Here is a 14,160-nt window from a genome sequence, read left to right as displayed (position 1 = left end):
ATATAAGAGGAAGGAAAGCTTCCAAATTCATTCTATGAGGTCAGCACTACTCTGATACCACAATCAGATAACAAAACTACAAAAAGAGAGAGAGAGAGAGAGAGAGAGAGAACTGCAGCCCAATCTCTCTCATGAATATAGATATAAAAATATTCAACAAAATATTAGCAAACTAAATCCAATGATGCATTGAAAAAAATCATTCACCATGATCAAGTAGGTTTTATTCCTGGGATACGAGTATGGTTCAATATTCAAAACTCAATCAATGTGATATATTGCATCAACAAGAAAAAGGTTAAAAACTATATGTTCATTTCAATAGATGCAGAAAAATCATTTGACAAAGTACAGCACTCATTCATGATAAAAACCTTCAACAAAATAGGTTTAGGTGGAACATACCTCAGCAAAATGAAGACAATATATGAAAATCCCATAGTTAATATCATACTCAATAGTGAAAAACAGAGCTTTTCTTCTAAGGTCAGAAATGAGACAACAACGTGCACTCTCGCTACTTTTATTCATCATTTTACTAGAATATTTAGCTACAAGATTCAGACAAGATAAAGGAATAAATTGGTAAAGAAGAAGAAAAACTTTCACTATTACAGATGACATGATACTCTGTACATTAAAAATCCTAAAGACTCTGCCAAAAAATTACTAGAATTGATAAACCAATTCAGTAAGGTTGCAGTGTACAAAATGCATATACAGCAATCTATTGCATTTCTATATACTAATAATGTAAAAGGAGAAGTTAAGAAAATAATCCCACTTATAATTACATCAAAAATAATGAAATACCTATGAATTAACCAAGGAGGTGAAATATCTATACTCTGAAAACTATAAAACACTGATGAAAGAAATTGAAGATAACACAGATGTAAAGATATTCCATGCTTGTGGATTGGAAGAACAAATATTGTCAAAATGTCCATACTACACAAATAAATCTACAGATATAATGCAATCCCTACCAAAACCAACAGCATTTTTTTCACAGAACTAGAAGAAAAATTTCTAAAATTTGTATGGAACCTCAAAAGATGCCAAATAGCCAAAGTAATCTTAAGAAACAAGAATAAGGGGGATCCCTGGGTGGCTCAGTGGTTTGGCACCTGCCTTTGGCCCAGTGCGCAATCCTGGAGTCCCGGTATCGAGTCCCGAATCGGGCTCCAGGCATGGAGCCTGCTTCTCCCTCTGCCTGTGTCTCTTCCTCTCTCTCTCTCTGTGTGTGTCTATCATAAATAAATAAATAAATCTTAAAAAAAAAAAAAGAAAAGAAACAGGAACAAGCTGAAGCTATCACAGTCCCAGATTTTAGCTTATACTACAAAACTGTAATAATCAAAATAATATTCTACTGGCACAAAACAGATACATATATCAGTGGAACAGAATAGAGAGCCCAGAAATAAATCCAAAGTCATATGACCAATTAATCTATGACAAAGGAGGCAAGAATAAGCAATGGGAAAAAGTCTCTTCAACAGACAGTGCTGGGAAAACTGGACAGCAGCATGTAAGAGAATGGAACTGGAACACTTTCTTACACTATACACAAAAATAAACTCAAAATGTATTAAAGATCTAAATGTGAGACTTGAAACCACAGAATTCCTAGAAGAGAGCACAGGCAGTAATTTCTCAGACACTGGCCATAGCAACATTTTTCTAGATATGTCTCCTGAGGCAAGGAAAACAAACACAAAAATAAACTACTGGGACTATATCAAAATAAAAAGCTTCTGCACAGCAAAGGAAACAATAAACAAAATGAAAAGGCAATGTACTTTTATGGGAGAAGATATTTGCACATGACATATCTGATAAGGGGTTAGTATACAAAATATATAAAGAACTTCTACAACTCAACACCAAAAACAATAATCCAATTAAAAGATGAGCAAAAGACAGATGACTAACAGACACATGAAAAGATATTCAACATCACTCATCATCGGTAACATGCAAATCATAATCACAATAAGATATCACCTCATACCTGTCAGAATGACTAAATTAAAAAACACAAGAAACAAAAAATGTTGGCAAAGATGTGAAGAAAAAAGAACCCTATTGCATTGTGGGTGGGAATGCAAATAGGTGCAGCCACTATGGAAAACAGTATGGAGTTTCCTCAAAAAATTAAAAATAGAATTACCATATATGATCCAGTAATTCCACTACTATTTACCCAAAGGATAAAAAAAAACATTAATTTGAAAAGAAATATACACCCCTATGTTTATTGCAGCATTATTTGTAATAGCCAAATTATGGAAGCAGCTCACGTGTCCATTGATAGATGAATGGATAAAGAAGACATTATATATATAGTGACATTATATGTATATATGTGTGTGTATATATATATACACACACACATACACACAATGGATTATTATTCAGTCATAAAAAGTGAAATCTTACCATTTGCAACAACATGGATGGATTTGAGAGTATAATGTTATGTGAAAAAAGTCAGAAAAAGACAAATACTATATGATTTAAGTCATATATAGAATTTAAGGAACAAAACAGATGAACAAAAAAAAAAAAAAAAGAGAGACTCCTAAATATAGAGAATAAATTGGTGGTTACCAGAAGGAAGGTGGGTGGAGGTATGTGTGAAATGGCTGACTAGAACTAAGAGTATATTTACAGTGATGAGCATTGAGTGATGTATACAATTGTTGGATCATTATATTTTATATTGTACACTTGAAACTAATATAATAGAGTATGCTAATCATACTGGAATGGGTGGATGAATGGATGCATGGATGGATGAATGAATGAATGAATGAATGAAGATAAACAAACAAATAAATAATTCAGGTCTGAATCCTTTTATCTCCTGTGTCTCTTTATCTAAATAGTTGTTCTCAACTTGTGGTTCTCAGATCTGCTCTCAATACCACCTGCAAACTGGCTGAGAATGCAAATTCTTGACCCTTGCTCCAGATCTGCTGAACCAGAAACTCAGAGTGGGGTCCAGCAATGTGCATTTTAGTAAGTGTTCCAGGTGATTCTAATGCATGTCAAAGTTGAGAACCACTATTCAAAGACCATTGCACAATGCCTTGCAAATAGGAGATTTTCAAGATATGACTATTAAACATTTTCCAATTGATGATTTTCTCACAATCTTATAAGATGCTGAGATTGTTTAAAACTGAAATATGTCTTAAACATCCTTTTCTGGGTTTGGTGGAATATATATAGAAAACCTAAAAGTTCCACCTTACAGATACCTCCATCGTTACACATTGTATTTTAATTAAAAGCCCACTGATAAGTAATCAAAGTATATCCTAATATAGTGTTTCTTTTGAGGGGATGAATTCTCACTGATGATAAATTGCTGTGTAGGTAATCCATTGCTGATAATTAAAAGTTAACCATAGTTAAGAAAACAGTGATGAGAATTGTTAATGCTCACATATTATGTATTGCATTGATTTAAACATTGCTTTAAAACATCTTTTTTTTCTAACTGATTGATATGTGTTTAAATAACTTGCGATGCCACTGATTTCAAAATGAAATTATGTAATAATGTTACCACATAGATTTTTATCATTTCCATGGCTTTTCTCCCATAAATCTCAAAACAACCATAGTAGCTCAAAGAGATGAAATGATTTCCCTAAAGTTACATGCTGATAGGTGAAAGAATTTGTGCAACACCAACATATACACACATAATTTAAAGTTTTCCTCCCAAATTCAATATCATACAGATGTTCCTTAGAAGGAGGAGGAGGGAGCAGCCCGTATGGTTCAGTGGTTTAACGCTGCCTGCAGCCCAGGGTGTGATCCTGGAGGCCCGGGATTGAGTTCCACGTTGGGCTCCCTGCATGGAGCCTGCTTGTGTGTCTGCCTCTCTCTCTCTGTGTGTCTCTTGTGAATAAATAAATAAAATCTTTAAACAAAAAAAAAAAGGAGGAGGAGGAGAAGAAGGACGGATGGGAGGAGAAGGGGAAGGAGAAGAAGGAGAAGAAGAGGGTGAGGAAGAAGAGGAGGAAGAGAAGGAACCTAACATTCTCTGAGGTTTAACTGTTGTCCAGGGATCTGGTTTTTCTGAGCTGGTTGCTATGATTGTTTATGGTGCTATCTTTGTGCTAAAACAATTCACAAAACCTACCGTGCTGCAAGAAATATGGGATTCATTTTCAAATTTTGCAAATAGGTTCTTAGCACTTTCTTTTGTGGGATTCCAAGTCAGAGCTGCCTGGGTGGCAGCTATTTTTTTATTTATAGTTACTTGAACTAACACGAATTCCAGACACTAAACATAGACTTAGTGAGAATATGCAAACACAATTTAACTTTTCCATAATAACCTTGGTTATGATTGGCCACTATGAAGTTACCTCTTAATCATATTTCCATACCACATTGCAGACTGAAAAAATGTCTTCCTACCAAATGTTAATATTTTACTTTTACTGATATGTTCCCTATTATCTCCAATTTCAATGATATAAATGATTTGAAAAATCATTGCTATGTTAGTTCTTAAGTGTTTTTAAATTTTCTTAGATAATATTTCAGAAAACCAGTATTATGATATCCAGTTATGAGTTTGCAATAGAATGTGCCAGACCACAGCTTTAGAAACCTGTAATCACTACACAAATGTTATAAAATAAAGTCATTTATGAGGTCATGAGATTTTTCTGTATTTCTTATTTTAGTTTTGACAGTATTCTAATTTTAATGGGACTTTCAGTCTGTTAGAAGCTATCAGAAAGAAATGTATTCCAATGAAATATGTATATATGTGTGTGTGTAATATATATATATATATATATATATATATATATATATATATATATATTCCATTGGCATATATATGTGTGTGTGTGTGGCATTTAAAAAAAAATAAATATCCAAAATGGCTTCAGAGTTCCCAAAAATACTATTTGGGGATTGACTACAAATAAAACTACAAATTATATATATACAAATTATATATATATATATATATATATATATATATATATATATAAATAATTTAATTATTTATTTGGAGAGAAAGATAGAGCAGGAGGTGCAAGGGGAAAAGGGAGAACCAGGCTCCCCACTGAGCAAGGAGTCCTACTCAGAGCTCTATCTCAGGATCCTGGAATAATGACCTGAGCCAAAGGCAGATGCTTAACTGACTAAGCCACCCAGTAGCCCTTAAAATTCTATTTTTATTTTACATACTACAAAAGACCTGCAATAACATGGCCAGCATACAATAGATAAGCAAAAGATCTCTACTCTTTGATTTTGATAAACATGACATGAATTTCTGTTTTAATGATGCTTTCTTAAATTAATATTCAAATTTGTTGGCATTCCTTGTCATGTGCATCAACTGACAGCACAGAAAATATGTCAAGGAGCATTCAGAGCACCTGGAAGAAGGCAAACTTAGATTCTAAAAATAGTTACAGGTAATCCACCAAGAGTCAGGAAAATACAATATAGTGTAGTAAGAGGCTGAAGGGATTATGAACACTGCTTTTTCAATTTATAGGTGGCTGAACTGAGGCCCATTAAACTAGATAACTTGCCTAAGGTCACAGATGACTCTTTAAAATTTCTTGGGTCATATTTCAGAAAATCAATGACTCTGTGGCCTTGGACAGGTTCTCTAGTTTAATATATATCATGATATAGTTTAGTGTCACAGCAAAGACATTCTTGATGCTCAGAAATAAACAGGGCTCAAAAAGTATTCATTATTTATCATATGCCTGAATTGTATTCTACGATTATCTTCTTTATATACTCACTTTTGTCCTCTCAATTTATTTTCCATTATTAATATAAAATAACAATAAGAATAGCATTTCACGGAGGACCCATTAGCACCAGTCATTCTATATATAATTATTTCAAATTTTTACTAATATGCAAAGTAGACGAACTTGTTAATGAAATATAGCCAAGCATAAGATATACTAAGTTAAAGGAAGGGAAAATTCCATGGTATGAAAAGACTGTCAGCATAATTAAATCTATAAAAGTATAGAACTAATGCCAATCACTTGGTGAACTACAGTTACAGGGCAGAATGTAAATGCTATAAACTTTGGCCACTTAAAAATAGTAATACAATTAATATACAGTATGAGAAAGATGAAGAAAAACATGGGGAGTTAAATTATTGCTTCATATTTCATATTTCAAAGAAATAGACCAAGTTGGATACTTTATACTTCATATTTCAGAGGGAATATGTCCCAATTAATATGAATAAATCAAGAAATAGAAACGTATATGTATTATTTAAATTCATCCATATTATTCAAAGCTATGCTTTATTTAAAGCATAGTTAAGCTATATTATTTAAAGTGGCAAAGAATACCAGGTGATAAATATGGTGGATTGACTTGCTCAACATTTATATATTTTTAAATGCCTTTCTATAGTAGAGAGAACAGATAACTGAAATCTAGATTTCCCCGACTTACACATGTGAGGGTTCCAGGTGTGTATGAGCATCCACCAGACATATCCATTCGCTGATATGGACATGGAAGTGAGAAAGAGAGAAGTGGAATGCAAAGCGTCCATTTCCTGACAGAGATCACAATGCAACCAGTGTGGCCCAGGAAAAAGCACCAGCCACAAGGGGAATGGCAGTTTTCTTAAATGTGATAAACTGAGTGCCATGGGAACATCTTTCTGTTTCAGTAGTTTCCTTAAACATTACCTCGGGTTTCTCAACCACAATCATGGATGAATAGTGCAAACCTAGGAGAAAACAACTCTGCCCAGAGCCTGATTTTCTAGTCTTTCCAACAATAACACAAACCACTTAAGTACCTGGTAGCAAATCCTCTTCTCTAATCAGTACCTGCAATACTGATCCTATCTCTCTCCTTTTCTCTCACCCTCTCTCCTTCTTTGCCCCTCTCCTTCTCTCCCCCTTCTCTTCTATCTCTCCTCCCCTTTCATGTCTCTCTCTTATATATAGATCCACATACATGTGTGCATCCCATGGAGCAAAAGATGGCTACAAAGAAAAATATAAAATAAAATAGTGGTATTAAGATTAAGAACAATAATTACAAAACTACAGTCAAGTGGGATAAATTCACTTTGTGTTATATTAGATTTTTAAAAATATATGCAATCATAACAAGGTGATTCTAAAAGGGTAAGGCCAAGGCGCCTGGGTGGCTCACTTGGTTAAGCAGCCTACTCTTGATTTTGGATCAGGTCATGATACTCAGCATTGTGGGATTGAGCCCCATGTCAGGTACTGCACTCAGCACAGAGTCTGCTTCTCCCTTGCCCTCTGCCCCTCCTTGTACAAATAAATAAATAAATAAATAAATAAATAAATAAAATATTTTTAATTTAAAAAAGGATAAAGCCATGCAAAGAGATATTAAATATAAACAAAATGTCAGAAGTTGATAAAATAGATACCAGATAAAGTTAATTGCAAAACATAAATTAGCGACACTTCAAAAGATGATAAAAATTAAATGCCATGATCAATCTTTAAGTGTCAGATAACAGAAAACCAAAATACAAATACTAAAAATTACTGTAAGTACAAGAAATTCAGAAACAAAATAGTAACAAGAAACTCAAATTTTGCCACTCTCTAGGCCATGTCAGCAAATTTTTTCTGTAAAGGGCCAGATAGTAAATATTTTAGGCTTTGAAGGCCACAGTTTCTGTTGCAAATATGCAACTCTGTCAGACACACTATATAAATAAACAGGCTTTATTCTAATAAATCTTTATTTATAAAAACAGATTGCTGGTGGGTATGCCCACTGACTGAAATTTGCCAACATCTGCTCAAGATCACAACTGATTATGTAAGCATATAGAGGATCTGAAAAATATTACTATATTGATCCAATTGATAGAAATTAACCATAGTTCCATGTAAACAGACAATACACTTTCTTTACAAAATTTTGCAATGTGGAAGCAGTTGCTACCATTTATTAAATACTTTCTATGCATTTGGCACTAAGAAATTCACATACATCAACTCATACAATTTACTATTTTTATGCCCATTTCATAGGTGAAACACTATGGTTTAGGTTAAAAAGAAGTTCCTACATTATCCCCCACTACTCTTTGCTTGTTCCTTATATTCCACTTAAACATGTTTTAAATATAATGGAAAGTTTCATGTTTCCATACCTTTACCCTTGCTGTTCATTCTGGTTATACTGCCCATTCCTTGAATTTCCAACATCAAATTTCTACCCTTATCCAATATCCAGTGTGATGATATTTCTTCCATGAAACTTTCCCTTTTCCATTTCAAGCTAAATAAAGTAACATCTGTTCTCCTACACACTCAGAAGGCCTTGCTCTCTTATTGCAGTTATGTTATCCTCTACATTGTTATTTATGCATATGTGTTCTTTCCCCACCTTTTTCTAGAAACTATTAGATATGTGAAGTTATTCTAATTTGAACTTTTAAATCTTTAATGTCATAACAGAAATACCATGTGCAAAGGAAACATTCATATATGAATTGAATGTACCATGTTACTTTTCTTTTTCATAATGAGTTACATATAATTTTTCAATATTTATCAGATGATTATTTTAGAGACATTTTTAGAATTCACTCAAAAGTGAGTAAATCAACTTATCTATTGATCAATTGCTAGATATAGGCACATACATATAAATATGATGGGTAAGGTTTTTTATAATGGGTAAGTTTTATATGTATATTTGTATTATGTACATATATAATACAATTATGGACAAGGATAATTATGGTTAAAGATGGTATTTCTTTCAGGAATGTTTGAATCTTCTATAGCCAGTATCACAATGCCTTTTGAAAGTCCCATGATTGTGTATATATACTTTTCCACATTGGGAAGGAGAAAATATAGTAGAAGAAGGACCCAGGAGCTACCTGTAACTCAGTTGAATTAAGTAGTAAAAGAAAGAGACATTCTTAGGTTGGGTTCCCTCTTGGGCCAGAACTTCCTCTGGAAAGTTTCCCATCAGAGAATCAAGTGGTGGCAACCCCAGACCCATGATGATCCCACTAACGTGTTGCTGTAGCATTTACAAACTGTAACTAATTCTCCACATAGTTTTTCTGTGAGGCAGCCATTCCAACAGATGTAAAAAGCTCTCTGTAAACAATTTTAGCAGTCATGTGTAATCACAATACATTATGTAACAGATGTGCCCAGGAAATTTAATTTGAGTGAAGAGTGAGGATTCATTGAATTCAGTAGAATAGCTTATGACTGAATGAGAGGTTTCTGCAAAGCTACCAAAGTTTCTTCAGGAGAAGCTTCCCCCACTGTATTTTTCTGGACTTAGAGGTAAATATAGTTCTTCTATGTTGAAAAAGAAATTAAAATGTTTGCTTATCATTATATTGTTGGTAGTGGCAGTTAATGATTTCTGGCTTGTAGACTGGCCATACTCTCACTCTTAAAACAATCATTTTCTTTTACTATCCTCTATTTGTACCAAAGAGTAAGAAATATTGTAAGGAAGCAAAAATTTTAAATTAAAAAACTAGAGAGAGAGAGAAAATTCACTATTCCCTATTCTCAAATATGAAAGCCAAACCTCTGGTAAATTGCAAATGGTTTATACAGGCTTTCAAGAATCTCAGTGCTGGAAATGAGCTCTAATGAGCAGGTCAGAAGGTTTACTTAAAATGAAGGGGTTTTAGTGAGTTGTTCTTTTTAATCTCTTTTTTCCTCAAGGCACTTCATAAACATTAGCTCATTAATCTCACAACACCTCCATGACACAGGTTTGATGAAAGAAGCCAGTTATCTGCCTTGACTTTCTAAAGGAAGATGGAGCACAAGCATTTCTTTTTTGCAGGGAAAACTATCTTGACCACACTATGCCCCAGGGGGAACTGGTATGCCTCTGGATCTATAAAAACAAGAACAGAGAATTTCATGTTTTCCTCTAAGGAGTAATATCCTTGAGGTGGAGACAGATGTGGCCTTTACCCTTAGTCCTGTAGTACACTGACTAGAAAATGCTAGACAGGCAGTTTAGAGAGTGGATTGTGCTAAAAAATATTTTAGGAGAATACGATGAAAAGTTGTGAGTAGGAGCCTATGGATCCAGTGGGGACAGAACAAATTCTTCTCTGTGTTCTTTACTTGTCAAATAGTGAATGATGAAACAGGAAGGGATTTTTTTTCAGTCATCTCTGGATGACTGGTAGATCATACCTTGCATACTAACTCTGAGTGGGAGAAACTTACTCCTCTGAAAGAGTATGTGACATGGACTTGGGGGCCCTAACCAGTCTCAATAAGAGCAGTGGTGCTGCTATTGGAAAAGGAGAGTGGAGTTAACGTACAAGTTTCCCTTGATTTTCCCAATCACCCATTTTAAGATAGAAGAAGGAGCTCACCCAAAGTCACACAGCTGGTAAAATCTGGGTCTTTGATTCCTAGTCTGGTATTTTGCCAAATCATTCACTTGCAAATAAGAAATCTATATGTAAAAATGCAATGGCTTAACTGTGTTTGCAAACAAAATATATCAATTCTGCTTCACAGAACAGAATTTAATAAAGCACAAGGAAGAGTCTACTCTCTTATACCATTTAGAATGACAGGATCTGGGTAATAATAATAAGCATAGTAAATACAAATAACATTGTCACCATTCATGGGATGCCTGGGTGGCTCAGTGGTTGAGCCACAGCCTTTGGCTCAGGGCATGATCCCAGGGTCCTGGGATAGAGTTCCACAACGGGCTTCCCTCAAAGAGCCTGCTTCTCCCTCTGCCTATGTATCTGCCTCTCTCTGTGTGCCTCTCATGAATAAATAAATAAAATCTTAAAAAAAAAAAAAACACTGTCACCATTCAGAATAGCAGAGTAACTAATAATGATATTAACAACTAACAACAGTGAGCAGCATTTACTAGACATATGTTTGCCTACAGAATTCTATGTAAATTATTGCAATAAATAAAGTGCATAAATCAAATGTATAGTATGTTAGATGTTGATATAGGCTGAGCAGAGAAGTAAGGCGAATGCAGAGTAGTGCTTGTGTGCTTGTGTGTGTGTGTGTGTGTGTGTCTCTGTGTTAGGTATTTTCAATTAAAAAGTGTGGCCTAGGCAGGCATATATACTTAAGCAACTTTATTAATACTAAAAAGATGATTAAACCATATACCTACACTCAAGGAGATCACAGTCATATGGAACACCAGAGACATAACACCATAATCATAATTTGGTATGGAAAGTGCTAGATGGAGTATTTATAAAATGCAGCTGGGAACAGATAGGACGGAGCATTTAACTTTTTTAAGTAAAAGATTTGATCTCAGAACTGAGATATATATAAGAAAACAAAGTCATTTCAGGCAGAAAGAATAGCATATAGACATTCTGGAAAGAGCAGGAAGGGCAACATGGCAAAACACTGGGTGATAGGGGGAGATGAGTGAAAAAGAGATAAGATAGGGAAGGCAGGTTGGAGCCAAATCATGGCCCCTAATAATATCTAGGATTTTCTGAACACTTAATGACATTTACATCAAAGTACATGTGTCAGCCTCATTTAACTTTCTTAACATATGTATGAGTTTAGTATTGTTAGTATCCCCTTTTTACAGCGGAGGAAACTGAGGCATTGGAAGTTAAGTAAGTTGCCTAGGGTCATTCTTTTAAGAAGGGGTAAGGCCTGGATTCAAACTAAGCATCACTGATTCCAGAACCTGTCTTTTAGCTTCCTATGCCATCCCTTCATGATCCCTGCTATCAGTCAGCCACAGAGCAAGTGCAGTGTGGAGGGAACATTACGGACCAGAAGCTAGAATCCTGGCTCCTCACATCAGCTTTTCCATAACATATAGGAATCTTTGTGGTACTCAGTTTCACTATCTATAAAGTAGAAAGATGCTAAGGCTCTTTCCATTCTAGTTTACGTGACCCCTCTGTCAAAAGTCTTGCTTGTTTTTTGTTTCCAAATAAAGAAATGTCTTTTTTTCCATACCTATCTTACAATGGCATGAGTTCTAAGAGGCCAAATAAAGAGAATTTGCTCTTCCTGCAAAGTCCACACACCTGCCTCATGGCACTCTGTCAGTTTTCTGCTCTATGGCAATACCTCAGTTTTCAGTTCCCTCAGGTGGTCACAACTCAGCTGACCCCAGTGCTGCACTGTCCTCTGCTGGAGACAGCCTCAAAGCCCTGCTCTTTCCTCGGGGAGGAAGCTCTGTGCTCCCTATTCCCTGAAGCAGAGCAAAAACCAGCCTGTGGCTTTTTAAAAGACCCTTCACTGAAGGTTTAGAGATAAGGAGAGTATAACACACTGAGTAGCATCAATTGGATAGCAGACTCCAAACCCTGTCCCTGCATGGGCCTCTGGACCTTCAATTCAAGTCAGAAACTCCCAACTTGCACCACAGAGCCATTGGTTTCCTCTTACCCTGGTTCCTAAGGATGTCTTTACTTTCGAGCTCAAATATGCAATTTTTAATTATGCTACTCCATATAATATTTTTGGAAGGAAGCTCCAGCTCAGCTTGCCATGTTTTGACAATCCCTGAATATGGTTTTAAGTTCAACGCATACTCCAAAAATTGTTTATTGTAGTTCAGAGGTTAGGAGCTCTATCTTTATTTCACCTCAAATTCTACTGTATTAAATGTCAATTCCTTCCACATGGATAAAGTTATTCAAAATCCACTGAAATACTTTAAAAGTATATTCAGCAATAGTTTTCTTCCCTTTTCTCCCCCTTAGCTTTGGAAACACTTCTGATTTAAAGTAATCGTAAAAAGCATAAAAAGAGAAACTTAAGTGGTCTAAGTTAAGCAGTCATGTTGAGAGAGAGCACAAGCAGGGGGAGCAGCAGGCAGAGGGAGAGGAAGAAGCAGACTCTCCACTGAGCAGGGAGTCTCACCTGGGGCTCGAGCCTAGGACCCTGGGATCATGACCTGAGCTGAAGGCAGATGTTTAACTGATTGAGCCACCCAGGCAAATTAAAATTAATTTTAATTTTTAAATATTACATTCTGAGTATGCAAATATAAATGAAGAAAAAAAGAAAGCCAGCGTAGTATACAAGGTCTTCTATTAAGTGTGTTGGTTTTTAAAGTACATGTATAGAGGCACCTGGGTGGCTCAGTTAAGTGTCCAAACCTTGATTTTGGCTCAGGTCATGATTTCAGGGTTGTTAGATCAAGCCCCTCATTGGGCTCCACACTGGACTGAAGCCTGCTTAAGATTCTTTCTCCCCCTCTGCCTCTGTTCCTCCCTCATTTCCCTCTCTTAAAAAAAAGCACACGTACAAAACATGAAAAGGAAAAGTCCACATCCAAGAACAAATAAACAGGAGTATTATGATACTCCAAGCTTAGTCTGAGGAATGTTAAAACCCAGAATGAACTAAGACTTACAAAAAATGGCACAGAACTAAAAGAGCTTTATTTTAACTATGCTTTAAGAAGAAGAAGAAGAAAAAAGGAATAGCCTCAGTGTTTGGAACAGATAGTCTAATGCTAACAGATGATAAAAAGAAGATAAAACAATTGGACTTTTCTCTACCTAAGAAAAAAAAATCTTCAAACTGGAAACAACCAAGTAAAACAGACTAGAAAACCAAACAGTAAATGATAAGACTTTCTAGATATTTTAGATAAATTTTTATCAATAGGGCAATTATATTTCAAACTTTATCTATGGACAATATTGAAGTAAATGTGTCAAGTACAAGAATATGAGCAAGTGTTATCCTTATTTTGAAAAGACAGAAAGGAAATTTAAGGAAAAATATCTCATTCAACATCAGGTAAAACTCTAGATTAGTTGTCAGTGATTGAGCAGATGGATTCTGGGTACTAAAGAAAACAATATACTGGTAATCAAGGGTATTAACATCAGTTTAGGTAGAAGAAGTTATGTTAAAATAACCGTATTATTTTTTTCACATAGTTATGATACTGGTAAATCAGCGAAAGAGATCAGCATTGTTCTTGTTAAATATAGAAAGTTGGGACACCTGGGTGGCTTAGCGGTTCAGCGTCTGCCTTTGGTTCAGGGCGTGATCTTGGAGTTCCAGGATAGAGTCCTACTTCAGGTTTCCTGCATGGAGTCTGCTTCTCCCTCTGCCTATGTCTCTGCCTCTCTCTTTCTCCCTC

The sequence above is a fragment of the Nyctereutes procyonoides genome, unplaced genomic scaffold, assembly GCF_905146905.1.
Source record: "Nyctereutes procyonoides isolate TBG_1078 unplaced genomic scaffold, NYPRO_anot_genome, whole genome shotgun sequence".
NCBI classification, from domain to species: Eukaryota; Metazoa; Chordata; class Mammalia; order Carnivora; family Canidae; genus Nyctereutes; species Nyctereutes procyonoides.
This window is presented reverse-complemented; position numbering follows the sequence as displayed.